This window comes from Chlorocebus sabaeus, chromosome 23, assembly GCF_047675955.1.
Source record: "Chlorocebus sabaeus isolate Y175 chromosome 23, mChlSab1.0.hap1, whole genome shotgun sequence".
Taxonomy (NCBI): domain Eukaryota; kingdom Metazoa; phylum Chordata; class Mammalia; order Primates; family Cercopithecidae; genus Chlorocebus; species Chlorocebus sabaeus.
In genome coordinates, this window is record NC_132926.1 from 1,053,803 (window position 1) to 1,066,069 (window position 12,267).

The 12,267-nt window shown below is 40.8% G+C and overlaps 1 non-coding gene across 1 annotated transcript; it reads right to left on the reverse strand.

Annotated features, from left to right (window-relative positions):
* Window positions 1-11,863: 11,863 nt before the first annotated feature.
* On the reverse strand, window positions 11,864-11,967 carry LOC140710004 (U6 spliceosomal RNA). The gene has a single exon (XR_012090895.1). It is a non-coding gene; the product is annotated as a U6 spliceosomal RNA (small nuclear RNA).
* Between the last annotated feature and the right edge of the window lie 300 nt (window positions 11,968-12,267).

The following is a 12,267-nucleotide window of genomic DNA, read 5'->3' on the forward strand; positions in this document are numbered from 1 at the left end:
TTCTGGGAGAAACTAGCTGAGGTTTGTGGGTGGATCCTGCCATTGGCTGGCACTTCTGACTGGGCACCACCACTGGCAGGAACACAGAGCTATCCCAACAATCCATGTTATCATCACTGTGACCTCTGCTTCACTTCTTTGTTTCCACCTGACCCAAGACAGTCTAGTCTTGCCTATACTTTCAATGTTCCCCATGAGGAAGGGCCACAGTGGTAGGCTTCCTGGGAAGCATTTTAGAATGCTAGGGAAGCTGGATGTCCACCTCTGGCCTTCTTCTCACTGTAGAAATTACGCATCAAAATGAATCTTCTCTGTGTGGTGCTGTGTGGACTTCGGGGAGGGGAAGGAGCAAAGCGGTCAAAGCGAGACCATACCTCTTACCCTTCTAATGTGGTTTTTATTTGGCCCTATGGTCCACATGGGTGTCTCAGGCTCGCTCCCAAGTTTTGGAGTTTCACAGAGGTGTTCTTGTCTGTGGATGGTTTCTAGTTGAACTTTCTGCTGGGGAGGAAGTGAAGCATGGGACTTCCTGTTCTGCCATCTTGCTGATACCCCACTCTGGCCTAACTTCTGATTTGGGACCTATGACACAGCTCCCTACCCACTACCCTAAGGGGAAAACTCAGAGGAAGGCCCCAGGAGGCAGGGTCCTTAGAGCCTCCAATAGCTCGTTTCTACAGAGATTTGACCCTGGCACTATCCTGGGTCTCAGTAACAGACACCAGGACCTGTGTTCCTGTCTATAGCTGCTTTGATTTGTTTTATTCACCTTTTTGTAATGAAAAGCAACATGGTGGTTGGAATTTTTGAGGGGAGAGGTTCATTATATTGGCACTCATTGATTCCATTTTGGCTACCATTATTATGTAGTATTAACTTTTTCACTTACTGTTTCTTGTTCATAATATTTGTCCTTATTTACTTTGGGAGGTATAGTGAATGACATCCTTCAGTTATGATTAAAGATAATTGTTCTACTATTGGAAGTGAGGGATTTTTTAAAAGCCTTGTTTCATTACTATTTGATGTGTGCTAACACTAGTTGAATCTCTGAAACTGTTTCACATTTCCTGATTTCAGCTGCCAATATAATGAACTGAGACTCAGATGAATCATGTTTTTCATTAAACTTTTCATTTTGAGATAATTGTACACTTAAAGCTGCTTTTTAAGTGAAACTAGTTTGCATTTTCTAGAGTTTTATTGTAAATTGAGTCAGACAATATCTTGGGAGGGAGTCTGTCTCTTTTTACTTGGAGTAATTTAAAAAACTTTTTTAAAAAAAATTTTACTTTAAGTTCTGGGATACATGTGCTGAACATGCAGGTTTGTTACATAGGTATACATGTGCCATGGTGGTTTGCTGCACCTAGCAACCCATCATCTAGGTTTTAAGCCCCGCATGCATTAGATATTTGCCCTAATGCTCTCCCTTCCCTTTCCCCCTCCATCCCCTGAAAGGCCCCGGTGTGTGATGTTCCCCTCCCTGTGTCCATGTGTTCTCATTGTTCAACTCCCACTTATGAGTGAGAACATGCAGTGTTTGGTTCCTGTGTTAGTTTGCTGAAGATGATGGTTTCCAACTTCATCCATATCCCTGCAAAGGACATTAATTCATTCCTTTTAATGGCTGCCACGTTTTCTTTATTCAGTCTATCATTGATGGACATTTTGGGTGGTTCCAAGTCTTTGTTATTGTAAATAGTGCTGCAGTAAACATACATGTTCATGTGTCTTTATAGTAGAATAATTTATAATCCTTTGGGTATATACTCAGTAATGGGATTGCTAGGTCAAAAGGTATTTCTGGTTCTAGATCCTTGAGGAATCACCACACCATCTTACATAATGGTTGAATTAATTTACACTCCCACCAACAGTGTAAAAGCGTTCCTATTTCCCCAGATCCTCTTTAGCATCTGTTGTTTCCTGACTTTTTAATGATCGCCATTCTAACTGGCATGAGATGGCATCTCATTGTAGTGTTGATTTGCATTTTTCTAATGACCTGTGATGATGAATTCTTTTTCATATATGTGTTGGCTGCATAAATGTCTTCTTTTTGCCCACTTTTTGATGGGGTTGTTTTTTTTTCCCTTGTAAATTTGTTTAAGTTCCTTGTAGATTCTGCATATTAGCTCTTTGTCAGAAGGATAGATTGCAAAAATTCTCTCCCGTTCTGTAGGTTGCCTGTTCACTCTGATGATAGTTTCTTTTGCTATGCAGAAGCTCTTTAGTTTAATTAGATCTCATTTGTCAATTCTGGCTTTTGTTGTAATTGCTTTTGGTGTTTTAGCCATAAAGTCATTGCCCAGGCCTCTGTCCTGAATGATATTGCCTAGGTTTTCTTCTAGGGTTTTTAAGGTTTTAGGTTTTAAGTTTAAGTCTTTAATCCATCTTGAGTTAATTTTTGTATAAGATGTAAGCAAGGGGTCCAGTTTTTGTTTTCGAATATAGATAGCCAGTTTTCCTAGAACCATTTATTAAATAGGGAATCCTTTCCCTGTTGCTTGTTTTTGTCAGAGTTGTCAAAGATCAGATGTTTGTAGGTGTGTGTTTTTTTTCTGGGGCATCTGTTCTGTTCCATTGGTCTATATATCTGTTTTGGTACCAGTACCATGCTGTTTTTGTTACTGTAACCTTGTAGTACAGTTTGAAGTCAGGTAATGCAATGCTTCCAACTTTGTTCTTTTTGCTTAGGATTGCCTTGGCCATACAGGCTCTTATTAGGTTTAAAGTAGTTTAAACCTAATATTTAAAGTAGTTGTTTCTAGTTCTGTGAGGAAAGTCAATGGTAGCTTGATGGGAGTAGCACTGAATCTATAAATTACTTTGGGCAGTATGGCCATTTCATGATATTGATTCTTCCTGTCCATGAGCATGGAATGTTTTTTCCATTTGTTTTTGTCCTCTCATTTCCTTGAGCAGTGGTTTGTAGTTCTCCTTGAAGAGGTCCTTCATGTCCCTGGTAAGTTATATTCCTAGGTATTTTATTTTCTTTGTAGCAGTTTTGAATGATAGTTCACTCATGATTTGGCTCTCTGCTTATTTTTGGTGTATAGGAATGCTGGTGAGTTTTTTTTTTTTAATTATACTTTAAGTTCTGGGCTACATGTGCAGAACGTGCAGTTTCATTACATGGGTATACACATGGGTATGCCATGGTGGTTTGCTGCACCTATCAACCCGTCACCTACATTAAGTATTACTCCTAATGTCATCCCTCCCTTAGCCCGCCACCCCCCAACAGGTCCCGGTGTGTGATGTTCCCCTCCCTATTCCATGTGTTCTCATTGTTCAACTTCCACTTATGAGTGAGAACATGCAGTGTTTGGTTTCTGTTCTTCTGATAGTGTGCTGAGAATGATGGTTTCCAGCTTCATCCATGTCCCTGCAAAGGACATGAACTCATCCTTTTTTATGGCTGCATAGTATTCCATGGTGTATATATGCCACATTTTCTTTATCCAGTCTATTATTGATGGACATTTGGGCTGGTTCCAAGTCTTTGCTATTGTGAATAGTGCTGCAATAAACATACATGTGCATGTGTCTTTATAGTAGAATGATTTATAATCTTTGGGTGTATACCCAGTAATGGGATTGCTGGGTCAAATGGTATTTCTAGTTCTAGATCCTTGAGGAATCACCATACTGTCTTCCACAATGGTTGAACTAATTAACAATGTCACCAACAATGTAAAAATGTTTCTATTTCTCCACATCCTCTCCAGCGTCTGTTGTTTCCTGACTTTTTAATGATCGCCATTCTAACTGGCATGAGATAGTATCTCATTGTGGTTTTGATATGCATTTCTCTAATGACCAGTGATAAGCAATTTTTCATATGTCTGTTGGCTGCATAAAAGTCTTCTTTTCAGACGTGTCTGTTCCTATTCTTTGCCCACTTTTTGATGGGGTTGTTTGTTTTCTTCTTGTAAATTTGTTTAAGTTCTTTGTAGATTCTGGATATTAGCCCTTTGTCAGATGGATAGATTGCAAAATTTTTCTCCCATTCTGTAGGTTGCCTGTTCACTCTGATGATAGTTTCTTTTGCTGTGCAGAAGCTCTTTAGTTTAATTAGATCCCATTTGTCAATTTTGGGGCTTTTTTTTTTGTTTTTTTTAAATTGTATTTTAAATTCTAGGGTACATATGCACAACATGTAGGTTTTTTACATAGGTATACATGTGCCATGGTGGTTTGCCGCACCCAACAACTCGTCATTTACATAGGTATTTCTCCTAATGCTAACCATTTCCCAGCTCCCAGTGTGTGATGTTCCCCGCCCTGTGTCCAAGTGTTCTCATTGTTCAATTCCCACCTATGAGTGAGAATATGTGGTGTTTGATTTTCCGTCCTTGTGATAGTTTGCTGAGAATGGTGGTTTCTGGCTTCATCCATGTCCCTGCAAAGGACATGAACTCATCCTTTTTTATGGCTGCATAGTATTCCATGGTGTGTATGTGCCACATTTTCTTTATCCAGTCTATCATTGATGGACATTTGGGTGGGTTCCAAGTCTTTGCTATTATGAATAGTGCCACAATAAACATAAAGTGTGTGCATGTGTCTTTATAGTAGCATGACTTGCAATTCTTTGGGTATATACCCAGTAATGGGATTGCTGAATCAAATGGTATTTCTAGTTCTAGCTCCTTGAGGAATCGTCACACTGTCTTCCACAACGGTTGAACAAATTTACACTCCCAACAGTGTAAAAGTGTTCCTATTTCTCCACATCCTCTTTAGCATCTGTTGTTTCCTGACTTTTTAATGATCACAATTCTAACCAGCCTGAGATAGTATCCAATGACTTTCTTCACAGGGTTGGAAAAAACTACTTTAAACTTCATATGGAACCACAAAAAAGCCTGCATAGCCAAGACAATCGTAAGCAAAATGAACAAAGCTGGAGACGTCACGCTACCTGACTTCAAACTATACTACAAGGCTACAGTAACAAAAACAGCATGGTACTGGTACCAGCACAGATATATAGACCAATGGAACAGAACAGAGGCCTCAGAAATAACACTACACATCTACAAGCACTTGACTTTTGACAAACCTGACCCAAACAAGCAATGGGGAAAGGATTCCCTATTTAATAAATGGTACTGGAAAAACTGGCTAGCCATATGTAGAAATCTGAAACTGGGTCCCTTCCTTACACTTTATACAAAAATTAATTCAAGATGGATTAAAGACTTAAATTTTAGACCTAAAACCATAAAAATCCTAGAAGAAAACCTAGGCAATATCATTCAGGACATAAGCATGGGCAAAGACTTGATGACTAAAACACCAAAAGCAATGGCAACAAAAGCCAAAATTGAGAAATGGGATCTAATTAAACAAAAGAGCTTCTGCACAGCAAAAGAAACCACCATCAGAGTGAACAGGCGACCTACAGAATGGTAGAAAATTTTTGCAATTTAGTCATCAGACAAAGGACTAATATCCAGAATCTACAAAGAACTTAAACAAATTTACAAGAAGAAAACAAGCAACCCCATCAAAAAGTGGGCAAAGGATACGAACAGACACTTCTGAAAAGAAGACATTTATGCAGCCAACAGACACATGAAAAAAATGCTCATCATAACTGATCATCAGAGAAATGCAAATTTTGTTTTTTGTTGCCATTGCTGCCTACATCCTGAATGGTATTGCCCAGGTTTTCTTCTGGGATTTTTATGGTCCTAGGTCTTACGTTTAAGTCTTTGATCCATCTTGAGTTAATTTTTGTATAAGGTGTAAGGAAGGGGTCCAGTTTCAGTCTTCTGTGTATGGCTAGCCAGTTTTCCCAAGACCATTTATTAAACAGGGAATATTTTTTCCATTGCTTGTTTGTGTCAGGTTTGTCAAAGATCAGTTGGTTTTATATGGGTGATGTTATCTCCCAGACCTCTCTGTTCTCTGTTCCATTGGCCTAAGTATCTGCTTTGGTAACAGTACCATGCTGCTTTTGTTACTGTAGCCTTGTAGTATAGTTTGAAGTCAGGTAGCATGATGCCTCCAGCTTTGTTCTTCTTGCCCAGGATTGTCTTGGCTATGTAGGCTCTTTTTTGGTTCCATATGAAATTTAAAGTAGTTCTTTCCAATTCTGTGAAGAAAGTCAGTGGTAGCTTGATGGGGATAGCATTGAATCTATAAATTACTTTGGACAGTGTGGCCATTTTCACGATATTGATTCTTGCTATCCATGAGCATGGAATGTTTTTCCATTTGTTTCCTCTCTTATTTCCTTGAACAGTGGTTTGTAGTTGTCCTTGAAGAGGTTCTTCACATAACTTGGATTCCTGGGTATTTTATTCTCTTAGTAGCAGTTGTGAATAGGAGTTCACTCATGATTTGGCTGTTTGTCTATTATTGGTGTATAGGAATGCTTGTGATTTTTGCACATTGATCCTGAGACTTTGCTGAAGTTGCTTATCAGCTTAAGGAAATTTTGGGCTGAGACAATGGGGTTTTCTAAATATACAATCATGTCATCTGCAAACAGAGACAATTTGACTTCCTCTTTTCCTATCTGAATACCCTTTATTTCTTTCTCTTGCCCGATTGCCCTGGCCAGAACTTCCAATACTATGTTGAATAGGAGTGGTGAGAGAGGGCATCCTTGTCTTGTGCCGGTTTTCAAAGGGAATGCTTTCAGTTTTTGCCCATTCAGTATGATATTGGCTGTGGGTTTGTCATAAATAACTGTTATTATTTTGAGATATGTTCCATTGATACCCAGTTTATTGAGAGTTTTTAGCATGAAGGGGTGTTGAATTTTGTCGAAGGCCTTTTCTGCATCTATTGAGATAATCATGTGGATTTGTTGTTGGTTCTGTTTATGTGATGGATTACGTTTGTTGATTTGGAATGCTGGTGATTTTTCCATATTGATTTTGTATCCTGAGACTTCGCTGAAGTTGCTTATCAGCTTAAGGAGATTTTTGGGCTGAGACGATGGGGTTTTCTAAATATACAATAATGTCATGTGCAAACAGAGGCAATTTGATTTCCTCTCTTCCTATCTGAATACCCGTTATTTCTTTCTCTTGCCTGATTGCCCTGGCCAGAACTTCCAATACTATGGTGAATAGAAGTGGTGAGAGAGGGCATCCTTGTCTTGTGCCGGTTTTCAAAAGGAATACTTCCAGCTTTTGCCCATTCAGTATGATATTGGCTGTGGGTTTGTCATAAATAGCTCTTATTATTTTGAGATATATTCCATCAATACCTAGTTTTTTGAGAGTTTTTAGCATGAAGGGGCGTTGAATTTTATTGAAGGCTTTTTCTGCATCTATTTAGATTATCATGTGGTTTTTGTCATTTGTTCTCTTTATGTGTTGATTGCATTTATTGATTTGCATATATTGAACCAGGCTTGCATTCCAGAGATGAAGCCCACCTGATCGTGGTGGATAAGCTTTTTGACGTGCTGCTGGATTCTGTTTGCCAGTTTTTGTTGAGGATTTTCGCATAGATGTTCATCAGGCATATTGACCTGAAATTTTCCTTTTTTATTGTGTCTCTGCCTTGTTTTGGAATCAGGATGATGCTGGCCTCATACAATGAGTTAGGGAGGATTCCCTCTTTTTCTATTGTTTGGAATAGTTTCAGAAGGAATGGTACCAGTTCCTCTTTGTACCTCTGGTAGAATTGGTCTGTGAATCTGTCTGGTCCTGGGCTTTTTTGTTGTTGTTGGTAGGCTATTAATTACTGCTTCAACTTCAGAACTTGTTATTGGTCTATTGAGGGATTCGATTTCTTCCTGGTTTAGTGTTGGGAGGGTGTGTGTGTCCAGAAATTTGTCCATTTCTTCTAGATTTTCTAGTTTATTTGCATAGAGGTGTTTATAGTATTCTCGGATGGTAGTTTGTATTTCTGTGGGATCAGTGGTGATATCCCCTTTATTATTTTTTATTGTGTCTATTTGATTTTTCTCTCTTGTCTTCTATATTAGTCTAGCTAGTGGTCTATCTATTTTGTTAATCTTTTCACAAAAGATTAACTCCTGGATTCATTGATTTTTTGAAGGGTTTTTCATGTCTCTATCTTCTTCAGTTCTGCTCTGATATTAATTATTTCTTATCTGCTGCTAGCTTTTGAATTTGTTTGCTCTTGCTTCTCTAGTTCTTTTTTTTTTTTTTTTTTTTTAGACGGAGTCTCGCTGTGTCGCCCAGGCTGGAGTACAGTGGCGCGATCTCGGCTCACTGCAAGCTCCGCCTCCCGGGTTCACGCCATTCTCCCGCCTCAGCCTCCGAGTAGCTGGGACTACAGGCGCCCGCCACCACGCCCGGCTAGTTTTTTGTATTTTTAGTAGAGACGGGGTTTCACCATGTTAGCCAGGATGGTCTCGATCTCCTGACCTCGTGACCCACCCGCCTCGGCCTCCCAAAGTGCTGGGATTACAGGCTTGAGCCACCGCGCCCGGCCGCTTCTCTAGTTCTTTTAATTGTGAGTTAGAGTGTCAATTTTACATCTCTTCCACTTTCTGATGTGGGCATTTAGTGCTATAAATTTTTCTCTTAACACTGCTTTGGCTGTGTCCCCGAGATTCTGGTATGTTGTGTCTTTGTTCTCACTGGTTTCAAATAACTTTGTTATTTCCGCCTTGATTTTGTTGTTTACCCAGTAGTCATTCATGAGTAGCCTGTTCAGTTTCCATGTAATCGTGTGGTTTTGAGTGAGTTTCTTAATCCTGAGTTCTAATTTGACTGCAGTATGGTCTGAGAGACTGTTATGATTTTCATTCTTTTGCATTTGTGGAGGAGTGTTTTACTTCCAATTATGTGGCCAATTTTAGAATAAGTGCTATGTGGTGCTAGGAAGAATGTGTATTCTGTTGATTTTGGGTGAAGAGTTCTGTAGATGTCTATTAGGTCTGTTTGGTCCAGAGCTGAGTTCAAGTCCTGAATATCCATGTTAATTTTCTGTCTCGTTGATCTATCTAATATTGACAGTGGGGTGTTAAAGTCTCCCACTATGATTATGTGGGAGTCTAAGTCTCTTTGTAGGTCTCTAAGAACTTCTTTTATGAATCTGAGTGCTCCTGTATTTGGTGCATGTATATTTAGGATAGTTAGCTCTTCTTATTGCATTGATCCCTTTACTGTTATGTAATGCTCTCCCTTGTCTTCGTTGCTTTAAAGTCTGTTTTATCAGAGACTAGGATTGCAACCCCTGCTCTTTTTGCTTTCCATTTGCTTGGTAAATATTCCTCTATCCCTCTATTTTGAGCCTATGTGTGTCTTTGCATGTGAGCTGGGTCTCCTGAATACAGCACACTGATGGGTTTTGACTCTATCCAGTTTGCCAGTCTGTGTCTTTTAATTGGGGCAGTTAGCCCATTTACATTTAAGGTTAATATTGTTATGTATAAATTTGATCCTGTCATCATGACGCTAGCTGGTTATTTTGCACATTCCTTGATGCAGTTTCTTCACAGTGTCATTGGTCTTTATGTTCTGGTGTGTTTTTGCAGTGGCTGGTACCAGTTTTTCCTTTCCATATTTAGTGCTTCCTTCAGGAGCTCTTGTAGGGCAGGATTGGTGGTGACAAAATCCCTCAGCATTTACTTGTCTGTAAAGGACTATATTTCTTCTTCACTTATGAAGGTTAGTTTGGCTGGATATGAAATTCTGGGTTGAAATTTTTTTTAAGAATGTTGAATATTGGCCCCCACTCTCTTCTGGCTTGTAGGGTTTCTGCAGAGAGATCCACTGTTAGTCTGATGGGCTTCCCTTTGTAGGTAACCTGACCCTTCTCTCTGGCTGCCCTTAATATTTTTTCCTTCATTTCAACCTTGGTGAATCTGACAATTATGTGTCTTGGGGTTGTTCTTCTTGAGGAGTATCTTAGTGATTTTCTCTGTATTTCCTGAATTTGAATGTTGGCCTGTCTTGCAAGGTTGGGGAGGTTCTCCTGAATAATATTCTGAAGTGTGTTTTCCAACTTGGTTCCATTTTCCCTGTCACTTTCAGGGACCCTGATCAAGCATAGGTTTGGTCTTTTCACATAGTCCCCTATTTCTTGGAGGCGTTGTTTGTTCCTTTTCATTCTTTTTCTCTAATCTTGTTTTAATGCCTTATTTCAGTAAGTTGTTCTTCAGTCTCTGATATCCTTTCTTCCTCTTGATCTATTTGGCTATTGATACTTGTGTATGCTTCACGAAGTTCTCGTGCTGTGATTTTCAGCTCCATCAGGTCATTAATGTTCTTCTTTAAACTGATTATTCTAGTTAGCAGTTCCTATAAGCTTTTGTCAATGTTCTTAGCTTCATTGCATTGGGTTAGAACATGCTCCTTTACCTCAGAGGAATTTGTTATTACCCATCTTCTGACGCCTACTTCTGTCAATTCGTCAATTCTGTCAAACTCATTTTCTGTCCAATTTTGTGCCCTTGCTGGAGAGGAGTTATGGTCATTTGGGGAAGAAACATTCTGGTTTTTGAAATTAACAGCAATTTTGAGCTGGTTTTTCCTCAGCTTTGTGGATTTACCTACCTTTGATCTTTGAGGCTGATGACCTTTGGATGGGGTTTTTGTGGGGGGGACCTTTTGTTGATGTTGATGTTACTGCTTTCTGTTTGTTAGTTTTTCTTCTAACAGTCAGGCCTCTTTTCTGCAGTTGTGCTGCAGTTTGCTGGAGGTTCACTCCAGAACCTATTTGCCTGGGTATCACCAGTGGAGGCTGCAGAACAGCAAAGACTGCTGCCTGCTCCTTCCTCTGGAAGCTTCATCTTAGAGGGCCACTGGCCTGATGCCAACCAGAGCTCCCTTGTATGAGATGTCTGTCAACCCCCGTTGGGAGGTCTCTCCCCGTCAGGTGGCACAGGGGTCAGGGACCCACTTGAGGAAGCAGTCTGTCCCTTAGCAGAGCTCGAGCGCTTTGCTAGAAGAACCCTCCTTGTCAGCATCTGCTGCTGTCTGCAGAGCCAGCAGGCAGGAACGTTTACGCCCACTGAAACTGCGCCCACAGCCACCCCTTCCCCCAGGTGCTCTGTCCAAGGGAGATGGGAGTTTTGTCTCTAAGCCCCTGACTGGGACTGCTGCCTTTCTTTCAGAGATGCCCTGCCCAGTGAGGAGGAATCGAGAGACACAGTCTGGCTACAGCCTCTTTGCTGTGCTGTGTTGAGTTCCGCCCAGTCTGAACTTCCAGGCCTCCTTAGCACTGTCAGGGGAACACCGCCTACTCAAGCCTCAGTAATGACAGATGCCCCTCCCCGCACCAAGCTCCATCGTCCCAGGTCAGCTCCAGACTGTTGTGTTGGCAGCGAGAATTTCAAGCCAGTGGTTCTTAGCTTGCTGGGATCTGTGGGAGTGGGACCTGTTGCGTGTGCCCACTTGGCTCCCTGGCTTCAGCCCCCCTTCCAGGGGGTGAACAGTTCTGTCTCACTGTGGTTCCAGGTGCCACTGGGATACGAAAAAAAAGCACGCAGCTAGCTCAGTGTCTGCCCAAACAGCCACCCAGTTTTGTGCTTGAAACCCAGGGCCCTGGTGGTGTAGGCACATGAGGGACTCTCCTGTTCTGTGGATTGCAAAAATTGTGGGAAAAGCGTAGTGTCTGGGCGGCATAGCACAGTCCCTCACAGCTTCCCTTGGCTGGCGGAGGGAGGCCCAGAGGGAGGTCCCCCACTCCTTGCACTTCCTAGGTGAGGCAACACCCCACCTTGCTTCTGCTTGCACTCCATGGGCTGCACTCACCACCTAACCAGTCCTCATGACATGAACAGGGTACCTCAGTTGGAAATGCAGAAATCACCTGCCTTCTGCATTCGTCTCGCTGGGAGCTGCAAGCCGGAGCTGTTCCTATTCAGACATCTTGCCAGATCCTTCCAGTGTTTTTCTTTATCATAAAATTAAATTTAACTGTGGAACACTTCATGGATGTGCACGTCCTCCTTGTGCAGGGGCCATGCTAATCTCTGTATCATTCCAATTTTAGTAAACGTGCTGCCGAAGCAAGCACTACTTGGAATAATTGCTGTGAGATTTCATGATTTTGTGTGTATAAAATAGCTTATTCTTTTTTGTTTCTGAGTGGCACTTTATTTGCATGGATATGTCATAATTTGTTCATCAACTGGTGAGCTTTGTGTTGTTTTCAAATTTTGGCTGTTACAAATAAAGCTGCTATGAACATTCACATATTTCCTTTTCTCTTGGAAAAATAATTAGAAGGCCATGCTGGATCCTATGGTTAGTGACTGATTAACTTTTAAGGAAACTACTGAACTGTTTTCCAAAGTGACTACGTTTTTTGACATTC